We start from the raw sequence: 26,885 nt of genomic DNA on the forward strand, positions 1-26,885 counted from the left end.
GCTTTTAGTCTTTTCTAAATGTAATAATTTTAGTCCAGTTTTAGTCAACAAAAACATAGAACAACATAGAAGTATTTGTAGCTTATTTCCGCAAATTAATGTAGGTCAATGAGTATTGGAAATGTGGATGAACACTGATTCCTTCACAAAAGGTAGAAGTGTGATTGTGAGCAGGACTTTTCCCAAAAAGCTGCCGCTCTCCTCATCCTCTGATCATCCACATTTTTTATGATCAGCGCCATCTGCACATTTGTTCATCAACATGTTTCCTGCGTTCATACGCAACAGTATTAAACTGGAGAAAACACTGAGAAAAGATCAAGTCCCAGTTTGATCACAGTCAGTCGTGATCAGACCATGGAGCTCTCCCAGTGTGCGGCTCCTCCAGCCAAACGTCTGAGTCTGATGAACCACTTTCTCTCGTCTTGTCAACAAAAACTCAGAAATGTCTCGTCGTCATGTTTTAGTCTCCCAAGAGCTCGTCATCGTAACGTTGTCATTTTAAAAAAAAGGCGCCACAAAATAATCAGACTTTGCTGACTTTTTGCTGTTTATTTATGGAATGGCCTCTGACCATTGATGTTTTAAGAAAAAACATAAACAGACATAGAAGTAGCTATGCTAAAAACAAGTTAGCTATGCTAATATCAAGCCACATTATAAAACAATCATACAAATGTCAAAAGTGACATGAAATATAAACAATATTACTGTTCAACATAAAACAAACGTACGGACAAATCCTGTCCAAGCAACAACATCAAGAACGGTCACCATTGGTCTTAATTTTTCTCCAACAAAGTAAACAAACACTTTTCAGCAGCAATCACAAGAGGGCGCTGTTGTTTATAAATAATAATATCATATAGTCTTCGTGACGAAAACAACACTGCTGTGACAAATGACTTTTTTGGTCAGAACAGGTAAACCTAAAGCAGGGTTTCCCAAACATTTTCCCTCAGGCGGGGCAGTACAGAGCTACACTGACATTCAGAAATAACATCACATAATAACTGTTCAAATTGTTGTAACATTTTAACATCATTGTGTAATAAAACTGCATTTTGTAATTTCATAATAAACCTTCTGAACTGCACACTATCAAGCCATTAGAAATGCATTCTTAAATACTCACTAACTATTGTAACATGTATAGGAATCTAAATATGAGAAAAGTGTTTCAAAATATGGTTTAATTACACAAAGAAGTGAAAGAATAGTCCCTGCCGTAGTGTTTGTTACTTGAGCAGTTAACAACACTATAGACGACCAAACCTAAAGTTGCCTTAACACAATAGGCAGGTTTAAAAACGGCAAAAGCAGTGAGCTGTGGTCCAAGTGTGCTGATTTATGAAGAAGGATCACTTTGATAATGTTTGGCCCCTAGTTTCATCTATCTCTGAGCCACAGTTAAGTGCTTATTTGGCAGGAGCCGGCCGCCTCTTGGGAACGAGTCGCTACTGGGAAATGTTTGCTCCAACGGATTACAGTCAGAGGTCCTGTTTACATGACAACAAGTTTGGGGAGTTTTACTTGCAAATGGCGCCGGGGAGAAGTTTGGAGTTGGATTGGAGCCACGAGGAGGAGATGTTGGTTAAGTTTCAAATGGATCTTCATCACGGGGGCCCCAGTTTCCCCGACAGAACAACCAATCCTTCAGTGATGTGCTCGGGACCGTAATCCTGGTCCTGGAAAAAGGTCCGTCATGTGGACATTTGACATTTGTCTGAGCAGCATTGAAGGATGAGTTCAATTTCCCATTTTACCGTTCAGATTTAAATCAGATGTGTTAGATAGGAGCCGCTCGAGCAGATGGTGCATGCTAACTTCACACTAATGTTCACATTTTTTCAATCCTAGACCAACATAAGAAGAGAACTTATCCAGTGGTGCAAGAGCATGACTCGTCCACACTGGCTCTTTCACATGAGGTCGGTGCTTTAGCCTCGATAGCTGTAGTGTCCCGCTCATTGCATATTGTAATTACATCCCTCCACTAGGGAAACACCGATCTTTTGACACTTCATCTGGCCAATCGGATCCAGTCTTTTTGTGCTATATTTTTATATAATATACATCATTATATATTATAGCCTATGGATGTTACAGTAGTTTCACCAGTTGGCTTTTTCTTAATAAACATGTAAGAGGTTTTGGATTTAGCTTTGAATTTTAAAGCAGTACTAAGTAACTCATGCCCCTAGAGGCCATACGCGCCACTGCAGGTGTCGTAGCAAGTTGCGATTTTTTTGATTATTAATTGTCTGTGAGAGTAAATACTACGCCGACAGAAAAGACAAAGGGACAGAGGGATATTGTACATCCAATTACACAATGGAATTATTTATTTTTTCACTCAAACTTGGCTGTAAATACTGTTTAAGTGGCGCTAGCCCGCAGTTAGCTTTGCTCGTTAGCCTGTTAGCTTCTTCTTCGTGATTCTATTAGTGTGTATTGGTTGCTCCGGTTCGGTGGCAGTCAAGTTGCAATTGTGGTTTTCTGGGCAGACACACCAGAGGGAGATGAAAAACCCTCCAATCATCCCATAAACACTTGTATTACCCCCAGAGGATGTGGATGTTGTTCTGTTGTGATTGATTGTACACTTTCTGTGATTTTATTTTGGCAGCCATCTGAATTCTGTTTTGAAATGTGTCTTGTAAGTCCATGAGGGCGGGGCACTTACTTATGTGCAAGACACAATAATAAGACTAAATCAAATACAATAATCAGATAAAATCAAATAAATCAAATCAGTAGCCTAGCTTAGCGATAGCATGAAGGCCGTGAATCTGTGGTCCTGGATCGCAGCACAGTGGTTTACCACTGTGCTGCGATAAACCTCGAAGCGGTGCGGTAGACCTGCAGGCTGGAACCACTGCAGATCCATTGCTCTCCATTTAATGTCTTAACCCCCACCTGAACCGAGCACATTATCTCCAGCTTGGCTTTACACAAATCTAAAAGCTTCTTGAAAAAAAAGTATCAAAGTAGCATCAAAGACGAGAAGAAAATGAGAATGAAAACGCAACAAAAAACAAAAAAGGCCTCAAAAGTGCAGCAAAATGTGACAAAAACTCAACATCACAAAAAAAGAGCAACAAGAATATGACAATGTGACAGAAAGCGATATATATAGATATAACAAAAAAGCGACAAAAACAAAATAGTGGCAAAACTGAGATGAGTTTTGTAGGTCTTAGCTTTCAAAGCAGTACATGAGATGACCACTAGGGACACCACTGCACACAGCTAAAAAGTGATTTGACCACCACTGTGTGTTAGCTCATTCACTTGACTTGACTTCAGTAAGTGTGGTCTAAAGAAAGCATGGTGGGGGCGGTGCATTATTGTTTTGGTTCGAGCCCTTCATCTTCAACTCCTGTTTGGACACTTACTTGACAGATCTTACAGCAGTAACTAAGGGGGCGGGGCTTTTGCGGAAGGTCAATCACGCGTCTGGTCAACAAGTGTTCCCTCGGTTACGTTTTGACCTCAAGCAGCTGTTCTTCTGCTGCCCGAGGCCATGCTTGAGTCAAAAAACCCACAATGCTGGTTTAGACAGTCAAGATCTTACGCCGTTTCAAATAAACGCTAAAGAGAACAATGGTGTTGTAAGAGGAGGTTTAAAAAAGCAGTGAATCAGCCTGTGTAATCCTCACGGGCAGCTCATTCCACAATCTGGGGAAAACAAGAGAAAAGGCTTGATCTGCCTCAAGTCAAGCGCTTGGAACAAGTCGAGCTTGTTCTGCCGACCTAAGCGGACGCCTGGGGAGTAGGACCCCAGCAGGTCACACGGATCACGCGGGAAAGCATTTAAAAACTAACACACTTCCCGGCCCAAAAACAAAGTCTCCACCGGGATGAAACTAACCGTTCAGATCAGGGGTTCACTGCAGTCGGTCAGGCCTCGGTTCAGGAACACCATGAGCCCAAAGAAAGAGATCATCTGAACATCCTGAATGACCAGGTTATTCAATCAATGGCTTTATTCTGATCCCTAATGGCACTGGCGTATTCCAAGATGACAATGCCAGGACTAATCTCATGTTGAAAAAGAGGAGTTCAGGGAGTCCAGATCTTAACCCTGTTGAGAATCTTTGGGAAGGCTTTGCACAGTGGTCACACTCTCCCATCATCAATACAAGATCTTAGTGAAACAATTCAATTATATATGTATATTTATGGACCATGCCTCCCTCGGCATCGGTGCTAATGCCTCTGAATGCAGATTTCCATTCAGCACTTAGACTCATCACAGGAGTTGGTTATAGGACCCACCACTGTGATCTTTATGCTCGAGTGGGACGGCAAACTCTCTAACTCCACAACCAAATATTAGACCGAGCTCATCGTTGAGTTACTTCACATTTTGACATGCAGCCAGTCCACGATGTGCCTATCTTAACTCATTTACTGCCAATGACTGCCGAATGTCAATTAGGTTTTTCAACGGGAACGGCAGCAGCAAAGCCTTGAGCATGTCTGGTGTTAAAATCTTAGTTGTAGTTCTTTTATTGAGTCACTGGTGGCAGCATAGTTCTTTGGATGCGATCACAGTCACTGTTTTGCTTGATTACAAAAAGCTCGTTTTCTCAGCTTTTTGGTCAGAAACCAGCATTTTTGGGTGATTTCACCCAAATTTTCTACAGACGATTACTAAAGATTGGAAAGAGGTACAAACAAACTTTTTTGGTTGATGAAAGAAGAGAGTCTAATCTTTCTTTTGATGGGTTTCATGTTGACATAGACCTAGACCTAAATTTTCTGTGGGTCTTGAAATAACAGTCAAAATCCTGAAAAAACCTCTGGCAGTGGGGAGCTCTCTGATTTGAAAATGGCTGGCAGTCAATGAGTTAAATGTTCTGTCGAGTACTATATTGAATAATAATCACACTGAATGTACTAAAGCATCTAAAGATCACAACATCGATCAACAAAACGGGAGGGATAATGATAAGGACTGCGCAGACTCGCAGCTACACGTGAGACAAACATTCAAACCGATGCCGTTTGCTGCCTCCCGCGCCTGATTCTGAACTGTTGCCTTCATTTCCACGCCGTTGCTGACAAGTATAAATTATGCAGAATAACAAATGATAAAGTAAGGCAATTTATTTACGCCCACCAGCGTGCGCCGTAATGATGGTCTATCTACAGGCACGCATCCAGAAATCACGTCCACAGTAATAAGTATTCTAGAAATATGTCAAATGTGCCCTTGATTTGAATAATATCTGTGGATGGGGAAAGGCGAGACACAGCACATGAAAAGGGGTCGACAACATTCAATTTAGAAAAACATGAGGAAAGAAAGTGCTGCAAGTTTTTCTCTCATTTTGTGTTTTCATATAAAAATATATGGCTATAAAAAAAATGTCTATTTTCTGTGATAAAATCTAAATAATGGATAGATCTGGATATAAATTGATGGTTTTATTTTGATGATATATTAGTAACAAAGATTTTTTTTCCAGAGGGGATTTTTGGATCTTGTTTAGTTTTTGAATAAGCTATAGTATAAGGGAAAAAATATGTCAATTCTGCCTTGTTTTTTGCAGTTCAAAACTCAATAAAAAAACGCAAGACGTGCTTCATTTGGAGCTGCAGACTGGCCACAGAGGTTCTTTGTCATGTCAAACTCTACGGGTGCTTATGTTTTTCTTTTTCAGGTTGCAGCACATGTGTCGTCTGTACGGCCAGCGTACGTCTTTTCGTACGTTTTGTACAAACCTTTTTCGTATTTCGCACTTGGGGACTTCGTAAATGTGTCGTCAACCACGCGCGCACCATAAGCACGTTCAGATATCTCGCACGTCCTCTGCACATGTCGTGTGAGTCTATACAAAGAAAACTATATAAAGCTTCACATGTGCCTGTGGCCTTTTTTTGATTGATTGATTGATTGATAATTATTGGAAATTTGTCTTGGGCTCGTTGCCTGCAGCTGCCACACATACAGCACAACCATTCATATCAAACCATTCAGTTAGTCAGTGCAGCCAGTACATCACAATAATGCAGATCAGTTAATTTTAGTTACCTCTTCACCTGCTCTTTATGCTTTTGTTTGTTTAAAAGAGACACAGAGTTGGGGAGAAATGAGAGCTTGTATCTGTTGTTCTTGAAACTGTGTGCTCTGCACCGTCTTCCTGATGGGAGAATTTCATATTCACCATTCAGAAAATGTGATGGATTCTCAGTGATTTTCTGAGCTTGGATGAGGACAGTCTTTCATGGACGGAAACTCTCTTGTGTTCGTCAGCTTCCTGGCCCTCAGGACTAGTTTCTCAATTTGTGTTTTGCTCTTCACAGTTAGAGGACCATACGAGGCTACGATTCCGTACCGGACAATACTCTCTAGAATGGCATCGTATGTGAGTCAACATTTCTGTGCTCACACCAAACAGACACAGCCTCCTAATGAAGTGGAGTCTTTGGGACAGTTTAGACACAAATGCTCAATGTGCACGTCCCATTTGAGCAGGTCATCAATATGTACACCGAGTACAGGTGGTGGTCCTCACACCAGGAGATGAAGGAGTCTATCTCTGCGTAGTACGAGGAGGGGCAGTGATCTGCATAAGTTTTTCCAATATGTCGTATTCTTTCTTGGTACACACAACGCACAGATCGGCCGAGCAGCCTCTGTGTGATGCATGTTTGACTTCAAGGTTGTACGTTGGGTGTGCGGGGATCTTACACCACAACTACGTTCTCCATCAACAAAAAACACACGCCAAAAATCGCACGGCCAAAAAGTTGTACGACCGGTAGTGACCTAGGCTTAAATCAGGAAGGAATTTGGTGTCAAAAAATCCCACTGAAAAATACTTATGAATATTGTTAAGTCCAAGACTGGACTTCATAAGGTTCATTGTGTCTACTCGTGTTACAGTATCACTTTTTGGGTTCATTTAGGGCGGCACGGTGGCGCAGCAGTTAGCCCTCACGCCTCACAGCTAGAAGGTCCCGGGTTCGATACCCACCTGGACGGGGCCTTTCTGTATGGAGTTTGCATGTTCTCCCCGTGTCTGGGTAGGTTTCCTCCGGGTACTCCGGTTTCCCCTACCACTAAAATGGTATGGTAATGGTAATGATGGTGATCGACTTCACGAGGAAGCCACTGCCGCACACACCGCTGAACATCTAGGGGGAGGACATTGAGGAGGTGGACAGTTTCAAGTACCTGGGTTTTCACCTCAACAATAAACTGGACTGGTCCCACAACACCAACTCCCTGTACAAGAAGGGCCAAAGTCGCCTCCACCTTCTGAGGAGACTGAGGTCGTTCGGAGTGAGCAGGCCTCTGCTCAGGACTTTTTAAGACTCAGTGGTGGCCTCTGCTCTCCACTACGCTGCCGTGTGCTGGGCCCCGGGCAGCACAGAGCGGGACAAGAACAGACTGAACAAGCTGGTCAGGAGGGCCAGCTCCGTCCTGGGCTGCCCCCTGGACTCTGTGGAGGAGGTGAGGGACAGGAGGGTGTTAGCCAAGCTCACCTCCATCATGGACAACACCTCCCACTAGATGCAGCTCTCTCAGTGGCAGACTGAGACACCCTCAGTGCAGGACGGAGCGCTATCGCAAAGCCTTCATCCCCACTGCTGTCAGACTGTACAATAAGACTGTGAAGTAACATGTGCAATAATCTCTGTATCAGCTGCACTTTATTAACTCTTCTTCTTGAACGCCGACTGTAACAAGTAAATTTCTCCTTTGTGAGATCGATAAAGGTTTATCTTATCTTATCTTAAAAACATGTACAATAGATTCCCCTCTGGGGCCAGGACTCCCCTGAAAAAGAGATTCTTAATCTCTGTGGGACTATCCTGGTTAAATAAAGGTCAATAAATACAAAATTTAGTCAGACACAAAGGTTAGAGATGTTGAAAAAATAAGAATAATCGGTTTTATATAGCGTTTTTTTGGACACTCAAAGATACTTTACATGGCATTATACATTCACTCCATACTCTGTGGTGGTAAGCTACTATTGCAGCCACAGCTGCCCTGGGGTAGACTGACGAGGCAAACCAGTCTGCGCCATCAGCCTCTCTGACCACCGCCAACCACTCACTCACACACTCCATTCGCTAGGCTTCCTGGTCTCACCAAACGGTCTCCCATCCAAGTACCGACAAGGCCCTTCCCTGCTTAGCTTCCAAGGTCTGACGGGATTGGGCAGAGCAAAGGCAGTATGGCCACAAAAATCTTTTAGCCTGACGGTCCCAACAGGTCTGACAGACTGGTCAGGCTGGTCATGCCTCGGAAGTAAGAACAACCGATAAGTGACACATAACCGCACGCCGGTGAGACTTCTGATGATGGCCTGCGGTTGGCGGCGGAAACATGGAAAGGTAAAAGATTTCAACATCTCTAACCCTCGTGTCTGACAAAATGAACCCAAACAGTGACACCAAGACTGGAGTGTTTGGAGTCTGTAGGAGCCACTGAAGCATCTCTGCATTTGGAGAATTTGTGAATGAGTAAGCGTGGGAACCCAGCCTTTGCGGCGCGACGTTGTAGTTATTTCAGGGAAACAAAAAGTCATAAAATCAGCCTCACAAAGTCTTTTATTTGCTCTGACATTAAAACTAAGGGAGAAAACATGCCAAAAAAAGAGTTTTCACCTGCAGCGCCGCTATGCCTTGTGCAGTCATTTGAATCGAAGTGTCGTGGTATTAAATGCGTAAATTAGCGATGTGAATTCCGATGGATTCAGCGCTAGCCGAGGTTGGCATCCTCGCCGCTAAGCCATCCTAAAATTAGCGCCCGTCTCCCGGGTGTTTACGCTGTCGCCAGTCACACCCAGGCTCCCTTTTGTAAAAGCAATTCACACCAAATTATCACATATCCCGTTGTCAACACACGTGTGGCAACAAAAGAGAGCGCAAGTTTGAAAACATGCTGGTTCGAGTTGTCAGGCCTGATTTAGCGCTCCAGCGTACAGGCTGCCAGGCACAGTCAGAGGTGAGTTACTGCTTTGGCACAATATACGGGTATAAGGTGTAGTTACAGGGCCACAGAGAGAGGGGACCACGAGAATGAACTACACTACACTACTACTACAAAGTAAGTAAGAGTGAGGAACAAAAGATAAGTGAGATGAAGCACTGAGAGTGAGCAGAGAAAGAGGACAATGAGATTTACAAAGTAGAGAACTGAAACAAAAGCTACAAAAGGTAGTGAGTAAGGACTAGATGCAAGTTGGTCATTTTATATTCACTCCAGCCACCTCGGGTCTTATGTACCGCAAGACTTCCTTTGGTCAGTCTGCCTTTACATATAAAAGTGCAAAGTTATGGAACTCATTGCCCACTGAACTTAAAACCATGACTGAGTTTAAAATGTTCACCTCTCGAGTTAAGTCTTGGCTGAAATTGAAACAGAATTGTACCCACTTGTAAATTTGTAAATAGCACTGAGTTTGTGTAAATGATTTATACAGTGTATATAGGTAAGTTTTTTAAGATACAATTGAAAATGTTAATTTTGTGTAGAAAGGCCCAACCAGGGACTGGAGTTGAAAATGTGCACTAGCTATGAACTCTTTTTGCATCACATCAGTAACAAGCTTGTTTTGTACTATGTTGAACTGCAATGTCCCTGTCAAATAAATCAATCAATCAATAAATGTGTAACTGCACCTTCTATATTAAGCTTGTGCATGACGGCACTTCAGACCCGAATTAACACCTTTCTGAGTGACTGAAATCATGAGATGTGAAAGAACAATCTGAGACAATGGCGTGGATTAAGAATATTTACTGGGAGAAACGTATGGAACAAGTTTCACAAAGAACAAACATAGACATGGGGTTTATATCCTATTATGCAAATTAGGTATGTACGGGGTGGATTCTAAAACATGATTGGCCGGCCCAAATAACTAAGTATTCTCTAAGTTATTCTCGGTGGGGGGTTAGTTGAGACAGACTGTCTGTCTGAACAGCTATGTATAGATGGAAAAACACATTCCTTGTACTATAGGTTTACCAGTAATTTCCACTAACGTAGGCAAAGTACGTATTGCACACACATAACTGAACACACTGGCATACTTATTTATTTATAATATAATTTGAACATAGCAATGTTAAAATTATGACTTCAGTGACAGTGCAGGATTTTAGAGGCAGTTGTGGTGAACATGTCTGAGCTCATTCTACACATTAGGACATGGCTGGAACATGTAGGGGGAGGAAAATACTGAATTTTAACATTTTTGAACTCCGTCTAGTCCATTTAAGTATAGTGTATGCAAGTAAATATGACTTGAGCACCTTGGGCACCATTTTTACACACTGAGATATGTTCTCACCCGAGCTTAGACGAGTTGATGTGTACCTGTCTGGTCATTGTGTGTGCGCTCAGTCACGCAAAACTACCAAAGATGTTGTTAGCTTTTGGTCTCTCCCAATGTATTCCTATAGCTCCAAACGGGGGTGAAGTTAGAAGCGACCACGCCCTTCCACGGGCACAAAGACCAGACAGGTACATATCAACTCGTCTAAGCTCAGGTAAGAACTAGGACCGGGACTTTTGATTACTTACGATTAATTAATTACAGCTTTAGTGCGATTAAAAATATGAATCGAAATTAATCGCAGAGAACTTTCGACACTTCAGTTTCTTTTTTTTCCTGCAGACGTTGCTTAGGCACAAACAACACGTGAAGCCAAAAACTATTTGACTGTTAAACTTGTTCATTCACACAGTTAAGCGCCGACATGAACCTCTTTAAAAAGTGTTTGAAATGTTCACACAGGCCTCACATCTCCACTTCAGATGAGTCCAAATGCAGGAAAATACAAAGAAGCATCTAAAATACACCTCTAAAAAAATATACAACAATAATACAACCCCTAAATAAATGATGCTTATGCTTAATGCGATTAATTAATTACAAAGGCCATATTTAACTCGATTAAAATGTTTTAATCAAGTCCCACCACTAGTAAGAACACATCTCAGAATGTAAAAATGGTAGCCTGTTCCTTTAAATAAGTACATAAGCATGAGTAGAAATATTCTATATCTAAATTTATACTGTAGACCAGGGGTTCCCAAACTTTTCAGGCCGTGAATACTTTTAAGATGCAAAACATTTAAAATCTGGTTTAATGATGTCAGTTTGGAGAAATCCTCTTCAGGATGAACAGGAGAAGGGAGGCACATGGAGAATGCTGAGGTGAAAAGAGGACAGAGGGGAGAGAGTGCGCTTATAGGAAAGTCCTGAGCGGTCACAACTGCAGGCTGTGATTGGCTGACGGTGAGGCTTCGGGTGGATTTCTCCTCTCTCCGTCTGATCCCACACTTGCATCTACCTTAAGTTGATTCAGCAGACTGTATTTCCAATCCGACCTTCTCCCTAAAGCTGTACTCTTGGCACGTTGCACGGAAACCTCTCCGCAGATCCGCCGCCGCCGGAAAAGGTTATCTATCTGTTGTTTACGCAAAACGTGAGCGATATTTGCGCCGCCGCCACGATCCCGCCTCACCTTTTCCTACCCCCAGCCACTCGCCGACACGCCAGACCGAGCCATGAAAGCCTGCCGCGCTTTCCACCCCAACGGGATCAAAAAAGATCTCACGCGCCGTTCACTCGCTCACTGTGTTATGGAAATTCCCCCTTTGAGGCCCCCGGCCGCTTTCACTGAATCCTACACACAAATCGAAGGCCCTGCTTTTGATGTCCCTTTTCTGAATATGGCAGAGCAATGATGCCGGCTTATCTCCTATGTGATTTTTCTTTTTTTTTTTTTCCCTCTCCATCTCTTTCTTCCCTCCTCCCGCCCCGTTCGTAAATCATCCTTAAATCAAACGCTTTGTAATGCATGACGCCTTTCATGACCGGCGCTGTGATGCTTTTTCGGGGTACGGGGGTTCTCTAATGGGCTGGAGAGGAGGGAGAGAAGGCGGGATGACAGGTCCGGAGTGGCGTGTAGACATAAATCGAGAGCGAGGTGCATTAAGACTGGTGCCTGTCGCGAGCAAGGGGAGAATTAAAAGGTTCCCGGAGAGGGTGCGAGGCGATCAAACGCACATGAGTGGAGTTGAGTGGGGGAGGTTTGTCTGAAGGATCGGAAAAGGTCCCATGTAGCTTCCGAGAACGTCCCTTTGGTTGGAACAGATAATGCATTGCTTACGCCTACAGCGGGTTCAGGAAGTGTCCGAACCTCTCCGCTTGCTGCGATGTCTGTACAGTTGGATTTTCCGATACCATAACGATACCGATGCCTGAATGATGCTTTTTTTTACGATACCTACCTCGCTATCACGTTTGTCAAGCATGTAATTGTTTGTGTTGCGGATCATTGCTATCACCCTGAAGCACTGGGCCACACCCGTTCAGATCGCGGTGATCTCGACACGACGAAGAGACACCATTCTGATATCCCATAAGTCATTTATCACCAAGGAACGGAGACAGAAAAGCTTTTACAGGAGAGACGTAATCTAATAAAGGGCTTCCATCCTGACCCAAGACACTTTAAAGTCTGCTCCCAACGCTTCATCACAGGGAAATTGATAAACACTATGATTCCTTTCGTTCTAGGTCTTTTATTTTCGTGATTATTGTGCTAGGAGCCATGTGATCGATTGGAAGGCTAGCACAATCATCGTAATGTGCACGTTACGATGATGTTAGCCGACTGATTGAGGACATGGCTCCTTGTCAGTGCAAAAACACACAGCGACTACAGTAGGCCAGAGTAGACACAGTAGGTTTTGTCCACGCGTGCCATATGTGGCTCGAGAAACGGAATCCCATCTATACTAAGATGTTTGTCATATACAGTGGGTTAAACAAGTGTCCGCCCCCCTTTAACTTTTAGCGCAACCAATTGCCTTCAGAAGTTGCATGATGATTTCTGAATGATCACATGTTGCCCTAGCTATGCGTAATCTAATAAATCTAAAAAATACAGCTGATCTGTTATGGTCTCAGATAAGAGACTACTGGGCAGTTATTGAGAAGTATTAAGCTGGGTTAGGTTATGAAAAGATTGCCAAAGCTTTGAACATCTCTCAAAGTACAGTTAAATACACCATCCAGGAATGGAAAGAGTCTGGCATCACTGCAAACCTACCAAGACCCAGCCGTCCTCCTAGACTTACTGACCGAACATGGACAGCACTGACCAGAACTGTTACCAAGAAGCCTATGAGGACCCTGGATGAACTGCAGAGAGCTACAGCTCAGGTGGGGGAAACTGTCCACAGAACAACTATTTGTCATACACTGCACACATCTGGCTGAAAGAAAACCAAAAGAAGTCCCGTTTGCTGTTTGCCAGAAGCCACGGGGGGGATACAGCAAACATGGGGAAGAAGGTGCTTTGGTCAGATGAGACCTAAATGGCTTGTTCTATCCACTCTGCCATAAAGGCCGGATTTGTGCAGTGTACGACTGATACTTGTTCTGTGGACAGTTTCCCCCACCTGAGCTGGACCTGTCTGGTGTGTTCTTGGACTTCATGAGGCTGTCTGCTCCCCAATAGTCTCCTGAGAGCATTTCACTTCACGATTGTGTGTCACTTAGCGTGCATCTTTCACGTAAAACTTCAACTCAATGTATTTATGTTTGTGGTCCATAGTGTGGCAAAATGTCAAAAAGTTAAAGGGGTGCAGATAATTTTCCAACCCACTGTAGAACCAGAAAGCAGAACAATAATGTGTGGAAGATCTGCATCAGGTTCATCTCCAATGTCAAGAAATGTTCAAATGTTGAAACATTTAGAACAATTTGGGGAAAATTGGGAAAAAACTGTCTATTTGAGTTGAAAGAGCAAAGTCACTTCCTTTAATTAAAACTTGGATATCTTTTTTTGTGTGTGCCTGCTTTCAATACTTTAATATTGTTTAGCGGTATCCAGCCCTACTCAAATGTAACATAATAATCCACATTCATCTGGGGGTAACTGTGGATGCTAAATAAGGAAATATTTTCATCTTGTCTATCATCTCGATTTATTTATCTATTTGATATGGACATAGCAGAGTTATAGCACATATGCTCATCTTCAACACCTGTCCATAAGAGGCTTTATAGGAGACTTAATTTTGTAATGAAAGAGAAAGTAAAGAGGTTGTGGTTTTCTAAGTTTAAACCAGCAAACTAAGTAGATTGTGAGACAACAATCAACTAAATACTCAGTCTTCTGTGCAGCCTTCTGAATTACGTTGTTTATTTTCCAAAGCAGGAAAGGCGAAAGAAGCTTCTTGGATGTGAGGTGAAACGTCTAAACATCAAACAGTCCAGATCATAATTTGAAAAACTCCTGGATGACTGAAAGGAATTCAAATTAGAAAGTTCACTCAGTCTTTTAAAGTGGCAGATTTTGTAGGCTGAATGCAGGTTTCACAACTTCAAACAATGTTAATGGTAAAAGAGGAAGACGTTTGAACACAGATTTGTGATTTCTGAATGTTTCTGATGAGACAAAAAGAAGTTAAAATGGGTAAAAGCTTCAGAAAATATAATGTTTTATTACCCACAGCTATAAAGAAGTTGAGAGTTTATAGAAAAAAGCTACCTGTCTTCATCCATCAACACACGCATCAACACCGTATTTATTTACAGCAAACATGGATTCACAAGTGTCAAAGCACTCATGTGGAATCGAGGGCCTATTACTGAGCGCACCAATATAAATACTGACGTGTTGCACTCAGAGATGAAAATAGTCATACTGAATGAAGGCGAGACATGGCTGGTGAAAACATCCCAATTTACTGCCTGCCGCTCGTTTTTCTCCCTTAAGATCTTTGTTTTCACGCCAAAGTAAAAAATAGACTAAACTAAAAAGGCATTAAGATGTTTTTTTTTTAATGACTTTTGATCATTTTCATCTCTTCATTCTCCTGGAATCGCAAAAACATTGCCACATTCTATTTGTTTTTGCCTGTAAGAATCTAGGAATCAGTCTAGTATCTAATAATCAGCCCGAATTATTGAGTTTTAACCCATTTCAATAAAAAACGTGCAATAAATGTTTTCGCCAGTTTGAGGCTTGTCAAATAAATACAAAATAAACTGACTACATAAACACAAAAAAACATAGCAGCATTACGTTTTTTTTTTTTTTATGTTCCACTTAAACGTTGCTGTCCTTCAAAAGTTTTATCCAATGCATCGCCAAAAACGAGAGGAAACGACTCATTACATCTGGCCTTAAAGACAACGCAGTGTTTGTTCAAAAGAACGGCATGCCGAAAGTCAAATAGGGAGGTGGCAGTGGGACGGTCTGGGGCTTTGCTGCTTCAGGACCTGGACAACCTGCTGTCATTGATGAAATAATACATTCTACAGTCGACCAGGAAGTCCTGGAGGAGAATGACCGGCCATCAGTTCAAACCCTCAAGCTCAAATACTCTTGGGCCATGCAACAGGGCCAAGGGCAGGGCAACGATGATCCCAAACAAGCGAAACCCTCCACAATGGGAAGTTCATAACCAGTGATCGCAATGGCATTATCTCAGTGATTGATGCAAAGGGCGGTATAACCAGTGACTAAAAACCTTGGGGGCTCTCTGGAAAGGTTCCCGAGTGGTTTAGATCCCATCTTGAGGACCGAACATACTATGTCGCAATGGGAAAAGGTGTTTCCCGGATCCGATGGCATTGACCTGTGGGGTTCCCCAGGGGTCGATTCTGGGGCCCCTCTTGTTCAATCTGTACATGCTTCCACTGGGTCAATTAAGTAACAATGTGTCCTATCATAACTATGCAGACGATACTCAGATCTATCTTTCACTGACAGCGGGTGAACATGGGCCTGTAGATACACTGTGTCACTGTGTCACTTTGGCCCACAACGACAGAGGCTCTTTCACTGAAACCAAAAATTCAAGTTAAAAATCTAGGGGTAATCATGGGCTCAGATCTGAATTTAACAGTCATATTAAGTCTGTTACATCAGCAGCCTATTTTCATCTAAAAAACATTGCTAAAATAAAAAATATATATAAAGTGTCAAACCAGACTTGGAGAGACTAATTCATGCGATTGTCTCCAGCCGGTTAGACTATTGTAACGGCCTGTTCTCTGGCCTTTCCAAACGAGCTGTTAGAGCTGCTGCACATCCAAAATGCTGCTGCTCGAGACCTGACCAGAACCAGGAAATACGACCATATTAGTCCAGTGCTCTGGTCTCTGCACTGGCTTCCTGTCGCTCAGAGAATAGACTGTAAAACAGCTCCGCTTGTGTACAAGTCTTTTCATGTTAGAGCCGTATGAACCATCTCGGACCCTGAGAACTTCAGGGAGGGGCCTCCTGGTGGTTCCCAGAGTCAATAATAAACACGGTGAAGCTGCGTTTCAGTTTCATGCAGCTAAAATCTGGAACAGTCTCCACGAGGATGTGAGACAGGCCTCAACTCTGACAATGTTCAAATCCAGGCTGAAAACAGTTATTTTTGCCCATGCATTTGACAACTGAAAGTATCTTATTTGCACTCTTGCCTTTTACTGTAATTGATTAATTTTATGTTCATGTTTTTATTGATTTGATCTGTTTTCTTATTTTCTGCAACTGTGAAGCACTTTGAATTGCCTTGTTAATGAATTGCGCGCTACAAATAAACTTGCCTTGCCTTACTAGGTTCCGGGGAATTGACCTTTTCGCACAGAGAGAGAGGTTTGGATTGTTCTTTCCCTTAATAAATGTGATAATCATTTGGAAATTGCATTTTGTATTCACCGGAAATGTCTTTGCGTGACATAAAAATGTACTTGATGACATTAAAGTGTGATAAATACTGTAAGAAATCGGGAACAGGCCTTGTGGTGTCACCAGACCACGGCCGAGAACTTAACAGACCTTCTACTACTGCAAGTACTATCAGTATTTTACACAATCACCACCCCATGCACTTCACTAATGAGCTCTAAAGTACTTTAATTAATACTTATTCAGACGGGCAACCAAGCGTGTTTCTTCAGAGGATCTGCTTGGTAAAACATGATCATTCCTAATTGCATAATCACCATTTCCATTTCAAATGATCCCGAGCCGCGTACGTTCGTCCTCCCACGTAATAGCCTTGTTATCCACATCTTCGGCGCCCGTTATCCCATTATAGCCGTGTGTCATTCCGAGGAGCGCGCACGGCCTTGAAAATCCTCCGTAATATTCAAAACATGAAAGTACTGCTATGAAACCCAGACGTATTCCGCCCAATGCCACAAATAAGTCCCACCTATAGGGGCTTTGTCTGAAGGCGCCTGTTTACCCACCGCATCCGGAAATAACGTAATCTTTGACCAGCGCACACTGTTTATTGGAGATGTTCCCTGGGAAAAAAAAGTTTTAAAAGACATCGAGCATGATGAATCCGTCATTTCTATGAAAAAAAGTTTAGCATGAAATAAGTTAGGTACGCAATTCAAATATAATAGAACCAAGGTTAAAGCGGTAGGTATGGATAAAACAAACTAAATTACAAAAGGGCCTAAGTCTTCCTTCTTCACGTAGTATCAGGGTCGTTTTGAAAAGAACATGAAATCCTTGAAACTCTGGTAAACAATGCTTTTTCTTTATGAATGAGTTTGTCAATCAAGTGAAATGAAAGAGAGGCCTTCAGGTGAGGTTTGACCGAACACTTCTGAGTCGAGACGCTATATTGTGATCGTTTGAGGTCACTCCATTTTCCTACAGAAAGAAAAATGAACCTCTAAACGTCCACCAGAACAGAGCGCATTTTCTACAGATTGGCTTGACCCGAATCTGAATACTTTTGAATACACTGTGTTCAAAATGATTATACAAATTGTATTTCAGTGACAAAGAAAAAAACAAAGTTTTTCAATGAAACTCATGGATGGTGTTGTGTCTCAGGGCTCTTTGAATCACTGACATCAATCTCAGATGTTCAATCTCATGAGCAGAAACAGCTGCAGTGGCTCGGAAATACATGAAGACTCATTTTCAAACAGTCTTGTTCAGTGATGAGGCCGTGTAACGCTGGATGGTCAGATGGATGGAGTAGTGGATGGTTGGTGAATGGCTACCATGTCCCAACAAGGCTGTGACGTCAGTAAGGAGGGGGCGGAGTCATGTTTTGGGCCAGAATCATGGGGAGAGAGCTGGTCGGCCCCTTTAGGCCCTTTTAGGCTCCCTGAAGGTACCTTTGAAAAATATGTGGAGTTTCTGACTGACCACTGTCTTCTATGCTACAAAAAGAAGAGCCGTGCTTTCCCAAACAAGATCATCTTCATGCAGGACAACGCACATGTCCTGCTGTAAAGAAAACCTCTGCATCACTGGCTGCTATGGGCATAAAAGGAGATAAACTCATGATGTGGACCCCCTCCTCCCCTGACCTCAACCCTATTGAGAACCTTGAGCATCAACAAGCAAAACATCTATGAGGGTGGGAGGCAGTTTTCATCCAAACAGCAGCTCTGGGAGGCCATTCTAACATCCTGCAAAGAAATCCAAGCAAACTCTCCAAAAACTCACAAGTTTAATGGATTTAAGAATTTTGAAGCTGCTATCAAAGCTGCTATCAAAAATATAACTTGACCTGTTTTTTTAATGCTGCAAATTCAACAAATGACCATTTTTAGTTAATATTTACTAGCTTTAAAATGTATTGAAGAGATTTACAGTTTTTTACTATATTTATTTTTGAAAAAAATACTGTTTTCACTGGGAGATTTTTTCAACCACATTTAAATGATCCTCTAACCGTTAAAGACTTGAAAATTATAATAAATCTCATTTGAGTTGACAGTTTAGAAAATCAGAGAAAAATGTCATTTGCATAATAATTTGGAATGCAGTGCACAGCGTTAAAATAGCGATGAAAATAAGGATGCAAAAAACAAAACAAAAAAAGTGACAAAAACATGCTGGAAAAGCAACAACAGGACAAAAAAAGAGCAAAATTGTGACAAGACCGCGCCAACAACGCAACAAAAAAGTTCCTCCAACATGCAACGTTAATACAAAAAAAGATTGACTTGTTTCCAAATACAAACATGAGAATCCATCTTGTGCTGCTCCCGCTGATCAGACTGAATCCAAACCAACAGTGGTTTGGACTAAAAAGGTCCAAGACAAGCACAAAAGGTACAGGAACTCATTCATTTCTGCCTCTGTCTAACTTCTAACCAGTGAGTCTGAGAGTCGAGACTCTGCAGGGTTTTTCTTTCATGTGCTAATGTGCAACAACGGTATTGTATGGTGATTGTGCATGTGTTGCTTTGAGCAGTTGCCCTGTTCCCTCAGGAGACTAATAAACAAAAGCAACTAAATGGACACTAACTAACAACGCAGAGATGAAGAGAACACACACTTTACAAACACCTACTTTCAAAACTTAATGTGTAATGAATTTGCAATGTGCTTGATCCAGTCAGCACCCAACAGAACAGTTGAATGATCCCAGATTGACGTCAGTGCTAATGTTATGGGCCCAATGGTGCTGGAATATCAATCTGGCTCTTGCAGGTTAGCAGTGAGAAGCTTTAGCCCAGCGTTTCTCAAACTGTTCACACCAAGCACCACCTCATAAAATATTCCAACTTCCAGGCCTAGAAAAAGACTGAAGCGGGTTTAAAGTCCGCTGTGCATTCACTTTGCAAGAAGCCTGCACTTGTCTCCACTGTGCGATGGTTAAAAGAGAATCGCAGCTACGACCAAAGTTTATCGCGGCGGCTTTCAGGCTCCAGATGGTGTGTTTAGCTGAGGCAAGCGCCGCAAGCCAGCAATGTTTATTTCCAGGGAAGAGTGTAAGGAAACTGTCTGTTATGTTGCTTGAGACTAGCGGCGCGCCCGTGTTTATTGGTGACGAGACACTTGACAGAGATCCTGAGCCTCACTCTGTCAGACACTGCTTAATGTTGGTCACAGCTCGTCTTCGGTCGTACGTATTTGAAATCTTTGTCCCGTCTCGCGGTGCGACCTGCGAGTTTGAGACGGCCGATATTGTGCAGTGTTCACCCCCTATCCCCCATATTCCTGAGGTCGCTCATGTAGAAACGAGGATGGGGGCATTTTCCGGTGAGATGCTGGAAGTCGCACTGAGCCATTGGTTTCCAGGGCGAGACTCACATTTAGCATTTCAAGATGATTTTCTAAACGATCAGCCTCCGTAACATTTGAAAAGATGTCCTTGCGCAGCTCAGGCACAGGTTTGGCTGTTCGTGGTTGAATTAAAAAAAACAGAGAAAGTGACATTTGTGGCTGTGGAACCTGCTGTGTTTGGAACATGCTCTTGAACTAAAAACTGGGCTCACACTGTGACATTTTTGGGGCGATTTTGAACATGCCAACTGTGACTGACTCTCATATGAAGTAAGCCTTAACCCACAGAGTGATAAGACGGCCGACCTGATCACACTGTACGAGTGACGTGACCTGAGGCGATATAAGCCGAGCTGGCTCTGAATACAATCCATTTTAAATTTCTTAGTAATGGAAAGAGCATGACTATTTTCTAATGGCGCGGTGCATGTAATGAGGCTCATAAACCGACTGTAGCTCTGTACATCTGAAAATGTAAAAATCTCTGCGGATATTTGACCAATCAACGCAAAACAAAAAGTGTTTTTATGCTGACAATCCATTCTCAAGCCCAAAGTACCCACATCTGAGTGACGTCTTTGTGAAAGATCGCAGAATTAGAAGATATCCACAGAGGTTAAGGGGAGACGACTTGGCCAACACGCCCACGGGTCGGAAACTCTTTGACGGAGCGATTACCAGTCATGAGTTTTTTTGCGAGCAGCTAATCGCAGCCCGTAGTTTGGTTTCAGCTTTGACAGCTCGTGTTCCCACATAGTTTGTTGCTGCGTCTGAAACGAGCAGATTGGTAAGAGGTCTAACGCCAAACCGGATTTGCGTCGGCGTCCACCATGACAAGAAGCCTCCGAATTGGTCTGTCAGCTAGGAAGGAGTTAGGAAAAGAAGCCTCAATGCTAACTCTCATAGCCACTTTAGCACAGGGACCTCTGGTGCTAACTAACCAGTGATTAATAATAAAAAAAATAATAATAATAAAAATAAGATTCTGCACAAACCAAACTTTATAAAAGTGACAAAATCCATGTTGTCACCACAGCTCAGTCACATGTCAGTGTTAAAGAGACGCCTCAGTAAATGGTTTAAATTAAGGCAGTTTATGCTTTGTTTTCATTTAGTAGAAACTTAAGCCACATGGCTAATTTGCATAATGTAGCTTTATGAAGCAGCTGTTGAGATAAAATAAGGCTAAAGGGAAATGTGATGGCTCATTTGGATCATATTTCTCCTTAAATGTCTTTATCCATCCATCCATTTTCCTTCAGCTGTTCTGGGGGGACCCCGAGGCGACACCAGGCCAGCTCGGAGACATAGTCCCACCAGCGTGTCCTGGGCCATCCACAAGGCCTTGTCCCACTAGGACATGCCTGGAACACCAGGAGGCATCCGGAACAGATGCCCTAGCCACCTCAGCTGCTCCTTTCGACGTGAAGGAGCAGCGACTCTACTCCGAGCTCCTCCCGGGAAACTGAGCTCCTCACCCGATCTCGAAGGGTGCCTGATAAATGTCTTTATTTTGACACTATGTGTTTGTTGTTGTTGGACACTATACAGTGCACTTTTGTTTGGCCTGCACTCCACCATTAACTTTAAAGCAGAAGAAAAACAGCTGTTGGTGATGTCACTTCCCCTTCCCCTGGGTAGGACGGACCGATTGTGCAAAATAGTCCTGAAGCTCTAGTTCACTAACTGCATAGAGATCTAACAGTCATGAAAGGTTAAGGACTAGTCGCTAGTGTTAGAACTAGGCTACAGACACAGTCTATGTCTCTAAAGCTCATGAAAAGTGGATTAGAGCGAACGGTCTAAGTGCAAACAAACAGCGGTTCTGGTCATACAGAAATCCCTCCCATACTTCACGCAAAGGCTCATGGGGGGGTAGGAATAAGGTACATAAGAAAAGTCTCAAATAGACCTCAACTGTGCTTACTGTAATCACATCTACTGTAGTGTTTACACCAAACCGAAATGCAGATGATCTAAAGAGTGCCAGTCAAATGTTTATGGCACATTTCATTTACTGATGTTATTGTTGCTGAACTCCATTTAGTTAAAAGCATAATCAGGCCTTAATCAGCCGCTGATTGCTATTGGATCAGAGCGTGTTTGCGCCCTAATGCCTGTGATTGAAGCCGTCTGCAGTCCGCCCGCACTTGACTCATACAAAAGAACCAGCATTCAAAAGTTCAACACGGAGTATAAATAAGCGTTGGTACGAACAAAAAAAAAGAACGAAAAAAAGCGAATGTTGGTTGCCAGGGCGACCTGACAGCTGTCACCAGGGGGGCCGTGCTGATGAAGAAGGAAGGGGCGGGAGAGGTTTTCACACCCCTCGTCTTTTTTCTTGTTTTTTTTTGTTTTGTTTGTTTTTTACGGCCTTTCACCGACATCAGCGCCTCAAACGGCACCCGCATGTGACACCCAGAGGTTTTTTTCTTTTTGTAGGGCGACGCGTCAACACAACCACCCCCCGCCCCCGCGTACCCCCCGCCCGACCTGTCAGCGCAAAATGGGAACAGACGCGCTGACACGGCACTCGATATGACAAACGTCGACACTCGTTCCTTGCATCCGAAATGGGGAGTGTGCGCGGGGCAGGGGTCTGTACTCGGCGAGACGCTTCTGTCACTCCGGCGGGGCGGGGAACGCGCTGAATGTTTAGGACAGACTTATGGAGACTGTGATTGGACGCGACTGTGCGAGCCGTGGTTACCTGCTCCTTTACCGAGTGTGTCATCTTGGAATTTATGACGAGCTGGAGATGTCCCGCTCCCAGGGAAGTTAGAGTCAGCTCTTAGGGGAGGTAGGGCGCTCACAGCAGACACATTATGTTTGTCATAATCTCAAGGCTATTCAGGTCCATTGACTAAATGTCGTGTGTTTTTTTTGGCTGAAGGTGAAAAGATCTAAAATGGCCGACTGGAAGCGTTGGGTCAAATGCTGTGGGGAGCGTTGGGCCACACAGAAGACATTGATGTCCCACGCCTTTCATTCTTTCCACCTTCTGTGCATGTTTTGGTGAGGAGTGACTGAAGAAGTGAAGGATGGTGTGTTACTGTGGATCTTCTGGTGTTTAAAGAGGGGGTATTATGCTTTTTTCAATCACATAGCACCAGTCTATATCACACTACAATGATGACCAAACCTTCTGTTGGTCTGTAAATGCAGTAAATTAGAATAACTGCCTTGTAGAAAATGTCTCTCTCAAAATGGCTGTAGTGAATGTCTTGAAATAGGCCTGTCTCTTTAAGAACCTCTGAGCCTTTCCGACACGCCCCCTCCACACGCTGTCTGTGGCATCAGTGGGGAGGGGGTTCTGCTGAGGGGCAGTGGTTGGTTACTCGGCTGGTGACGAAAGCTCGGAGGCGTCTCCAGGAGGTGGGGGCGTTCCTAGGAGGACTCAGGCAAACCTATCCCTAAAATGTCTGCCCTCAGAGTTTTTACAGATTACTCAAAAATACGTGAATGTGCCAAGGCAACACTTCAGGCATGTTTTTAATGAGGGAGTGTCATAATAGCATGATGTAAAGCTTGAAAAAGTTGATTTTGCATAATACCCCCCCTTTAAGTAAAAATATAAGACCTATAAAGACCTGTTTAGACCTTCTGAATCCAGAGCCTGTTGTTCTCCTTCTGTTTCCCTTTATCTGTAGGAGATACCGACAGGTCTGATCCGTCTGTGATGTTTCCTGTAGATCTTAAGCTTAGTGATGACCAACACTACGTTGTGAGTAAGTGAGTGAGTGAGTAAGTAACTGCTTTATTGAGTCATTTTACAACCACAAAACGAAATTGGGTTCAGGGGTGAGTCCTGAGCTGCCATTGTGGGCCGACCTGGAGGTAGAGGAAACCGTAGCACTCGTAGGAAACCTGGCTGAATGCCTTCAGTCTCCAGTGACCCTCTGAAATGGTGCACTGCCTCCTGGGTTTGTCCCTGTTTCAGAGCGTGGTGTCCTGCACTGGTCAGCTCCCTCCACTTCACAACAGTCTTTCGCCGTCTTCTGGGAAAGGCTTAGCAAGTGAAGGACGTTTCTAAGGTACCATCCTGTCATAATACATTTTATTTAAAAGCGCCTTTCAGAACACCCAAGGACACTGTACAATGGACACATTAAAAACATCATCATAGATAAATGTTAGTGTGTCAAACCTTCAGAAGAGTGGCCCGACACTCCCCTTGGACTGTCCCAGGGTTGGGACAAATCATTGCAATACTTGAGACTGACTTTGTTCAGTTTCTGTTGAGTATTGAAGTGTCATGATGTAGAGGTCTCTGCACATGGTTCTGGAGAGTGTGCAGACTTAGCTTTGTGCTGAAATGTTGGAAGCCTTGGCAGTAAAGCTAAGTAATGTCTTATGTGGCCCAACCCTCCCTACTCTCTCCCCTATATTAGTAGGGAGGCATACTCTAAACATGGCTTTAAACGACAGGCGACATCAGTGAACAAGACTAGATCTGGCACTTATGACCATGTCCATAGACTCGACATAAAAAGGCCCATTCAGACTGACACTGGAACCTAGGACCTTCTAGCTATGAGGCAAAAGAGCTCAAAACCTTATAGTACTTCTGTATCCGAAGTGACAGCAACTGCTTTGTAAAAGTAATTTGAGAACATGTTTAACCCCTTAACGCCTATTGGCGTAAATCGGCAACATACCTCTTCTTGCCAGACTGTGGCTAAAATAACGCACGTTTTCCCTTGATACCTGTTTGCGCACATCCATGCCGTACCTAGGAACGTTTTGCAAGCACTAGTTTCTCGTAGGACCGGTCAGAGAAGGAACCACAAGCGGGTCATGGTAGCCATTTAGCGGAAATAGCATTTCTGCAAATCGAGGCAGCAACTTTGATGAAATCTTCAAATGTAAATTGAGTTGTGCTAAAATAAAATTATGCAGCAGCTCCTTGTTTCCATCTTTAGATTATTGATTGGAATGAACTTCGTGTGATGGATTTTTTTTTTGTTATTTGAAGATTTAGGTACGTTGCCAATCGGCAACATCAGGCCATAAAGGAAAACTGCAGTAGCTCCATCTGGTGGCCACAGTGACCGCATTTTAGTAGTATTTAGATGTATTACAGTGCTAAAACGTTTTTTAGAACATGCCATTTTAGTGAAATTCTATAATCATTGTAACAATAACATACAAAGATATTAAAAAAAAAGTTAGCCCTTTTTTTACACAGAACAAAATGAAACCGTTGGTGTTGTTTGCAAAGCGATCACAAGGTGGACCTACTGGACCACAAACAAGAGTTCCACGTCCGAAAATAATGTGCAATTATAATATAATTTGCAAATAAGTAATGGTACATAGAGGTATCTGATGTACAATGTATTATAAAACCTCAGGAAAGGGAGCAAAATCTGATAATTAGTCATAAAAATTGTAGATATTTTGTAGGTAAATTGTTTTTTCACCTCCCTACATCAGGTGATGAAAGCAGCAGCAGCAGGGAAGGCACTGATGACAGGAACAGCAGTAATGAAGATGTTACTGAACATCCTGATGCCCTTCCTGTTACCAGTGCTGCTGCTGCAGGACGGCATCAGCTGCTCAAAATCAACACTTTGCAAGAATTTAGTGAAAAGCGTTAGCTCTGTTTACTGTTCTAATATCCTAACCTGAATACACAAGTGTTCAGTGTATCTTACAGTGCATTTACATTTGTAATAATTGTGAATAAATACATTTTGTCATTTTCATACATTTACAACTTTTGCCTGTTGTTGCCGAATTACAACATACCCAAAATTGCACTTATGCCTGTTGTTGCCTACCTAAAACTATATCTATACTATGTGCGACATAAAGATTTACAATCTCCACTTAATTTAGCATCAGCTTGAAAGCAAAAACACTGATAATAATTTTTTTTATATAATGGGAAATTAGTTCAGGCGTTAAGGGGTTAAAATATATCATGCCGAGGTTGAAATAAACTTCTTTTTTTTTAGCCTTTTAGCCCATGGATTAGCCCATGGATTATTCGTTGCCATCTTGATTTTTACTTTGCATAATTAGACCGAATAATTCCACTATAGAACTTTCCTCTTGCAGAGTGTCTCTCTTCACCTGTACCAATCAAAAGAATAGCAAACAAAAGTCCTCAGGGGGAGACACTGCAGGCAAAAAGCCTTCTTTTTGTTTTTTCGATTTTCAGTTTTTGGGCCTGGTCTCTAAAAATGTGCTTTCACCAGGAAAGAAAGTCCACAACTACAGAATAATCTCTTTTATTCTTTCACGTTAGATAAAGGACAGACACCACTTCTTTCTTACATACAGATTTGTCTATATCCAATGCCGTACCTGATTTATTGACCCTCAAAAAACAAAGGGATCTTTTTCCTTACAGATTCTTCATTGTGTGAAATGACATAACCGCCAATATGCCAAATGCCACCCCTCCCGCCTCTCGTCGGAGCTAATCCTCTCCTTATTGCCCATTGATCGCCAGGCGAGCGTGTTTGTGCGTCCGCTGTTCAGACGAGCCACAACAGTCGAAGCCCGAATGATCTCCCGGTGAGTTTCGGAAGATTCAATTTTCTCCGTGTCTTAATAAAGCCGCGGTGGCGCCACTTCCCGCTAATGTTTTTGTCACCCCCCCCCCCCCGTGCGATGGGACATATCTGTTTTCATCTCGCGCTTTGGCGGCACTCGCAATAAACGGATGATTCGGCCGGTGACGAGGCGGGAGATTGACGAGGCGTCGAGCGGGCGGGTTTGGGGAACACGGCAAACATTTAAGACAATTTGTTTATTTGGTTTTAGTTTGATTTATTTTGAGTTTGAGACAGTTTAGTTGGGTTTATTGGTTGGTTTAGCAGAGACAATGCAAAGACATG

At 42.8% G+C, this 26,885-nt stretch overlaps 1 protein-coding gene across 1 annotated transcript in view; it reads right to left on the reverse strand.

The window, feature by feature from the left end:
• LOC306977553 (cadherin-7-like) overlaps positions 1 to 26,885 on the reverse strand; it is a 368,395-nt gene that overhangs the window by 47,041 nt on the left and 294,469 nt on the right. The window lies entirely within an intron of this gene.

Source organism: Gobius niger (genome assembly GCF_951799975.1).
Source record: "Gobius niger genome assembly, chromosome: 18".
Taxonomy (NCBI): Eukaryota; Metazoa; Chordata; class Actinopteri; order Gobiiformes; family Gobiidae; genus Gobius; species Gobius niger.